The 1,705-nt window shown below is 33.8% G+C and overlaps 1 pseudogene; it reads left to right on the top strand.

The window, feature by feature from the left end:
• The first annotated feature begins 775 nt into the window (after positions 1–775).
• LOC140507799 (elongin-C pseudogene) lies at positions 776–1,035 on the top strand (annotated as a pseudogene).
• The last annotated feature ends 670 nt before the right edge of the window (positions 1,036–1,705 follow it).

Raw genomic sequence — 1,705 nt, 5'->3', positions numbered from 1 at the left:
TGGCAACCCCACAGTTTACCCAAAACTCATCTCTGTTCTAACCTCCTTATTTCTATGGGGGGTGGTGGTGGTGGTAATCCTTCAAGTGACCAAGGTTGGCAGCCTTAGAGTTATCTTTAACTGTTCATTCCCTTCACTCCACATAAATTAGTTGCCAACTCATTCTATCTTCATGAGCTTCCCTCCACTTCACACTACACTAGCTTCTCACTCTTATTTATATACTTATCTACAGTATTACAAAAGGCTCCTAACTGAGAATCTCCCTGATCCTTTCCAAAACATCCTTGAGGCACAAATCTGATGATGTTACTTCCCTGCTTTAGAAGCTCTTTTGACATCCTATTCCCCATATGATAAAATGCAAATAACTCTATTTGGCTTCTAACTCCAGATTATCCTTCTGAAATGATTTTATATTGTTCCTTATATTCCTTTTTATGCACTCTATGTTGCAGTAACTGGTCAATTTTCTTTTCTCCACATGTGTCATTCCAAATTCTGCTTTTACACTGGCTGCACCCTTCCTCCAGATCTGGCATATTCTACCTTTTGGGAAGCCTAGCACCTTCCAAGGCTCAGTCCCAGTATATTTTCCTACAGTAGGCTTTTTCTGATTCTCTTAGCTCATAATGCTCTCCTCTTCCATTAAAACTTTGTTGTTTATATTTTGTGTATTTACTTACCTGTGGAAGCACCAGTTTCCTTCAGTAGAATTTAAGATTCTTGAGGAGACCATTTTCATTTTTGTCTTTGTATCCCCAGAGATCAATTCATGACCTCTGATGATCATGACTTTCTTGTAAAAATCGAACATGCTTTATATCAGAAATAATAAAAGCCATGTTAAGTGACCCAGGTCAAATGAAACCAATAAGGTTAATTTTAGAGAAATTCCATAATATTCTATTGAAAGTAAGCATATATTTTACTTTCAAGGTTCACTACATGAACAGCTCTATCAAGGTTGCTAAATTCCTGATTGTACCTGAAATTACATTGAAATTGATGATAGTTATGAACTTCCTATATTGATGTGAAAAAAATTATAATAAAAATATCAAGACATGTATTTATTGATAATTATAATTTTCCATTATCAGAATACAAAATGAATAATCTAACAATGTAAGTGACATAAGTCTAATCAAGAAATCTCTTAGTTTTTTTTGAGACTTTCATAGGAAGATAACACTAACAAATGAATAATATTTAATTCATATTAATAACAGTATTTTAAACAAATACATTAAAAAATTCTGAAGACAGATCATTTGTCTTGAATTTTTCTTTAGTTGCAAATGAATAATGACATATTTTCTCTTACACTGAAAGACAGAATGGACCAGGAAGGCTGTGTAAACATATGAACCAGTTTGTGATGCTTAGGGAGAAAAAAAAAAACAAAACATCCAGTTTTGGGGGATTTCCAAAATTTAAATTTGAATTGATGTGATTGGTCATTAATCAAAATAATCAAGTCAACTTTTGTGAATGAATACATTTTATTAAAAGCCATGAGATCCACCCTCAGGTTCAAGAAGACTCATGCTCAAGTCTTACCTTTGACACACAAGGGCTAGGTGACCCTGGATAAACCATACCCTCTCAAAATTCTATGCCATTTTCTAAGACTATAAATATCAGAGAGAGTGTCAACTGGTAGTAATAGAGTTCCCAGTGTTAGTATAAAAACATGCCCATT

This window comes from Notamacropus eugenii, chromosome 5, assembly GCF_028372415.1.
Source record: "Notamacropus eugenii isolate mMacEug1 chromosome 5, mMacEug1.pri_v2, whole genome shotgun sequence".
Taxonomy (NCBI): domain Eukaryota; kingdom Metazoa; phylum Chordata; class Mammalia; order Diprotodontia; family Macropodidae; genus Notamacropus; species Notamacropus eugenii.
Note: the sequence above shows the minus strand (reverse complement) of the source record. Positions and strands in the feature narration are given on the sequence as shown.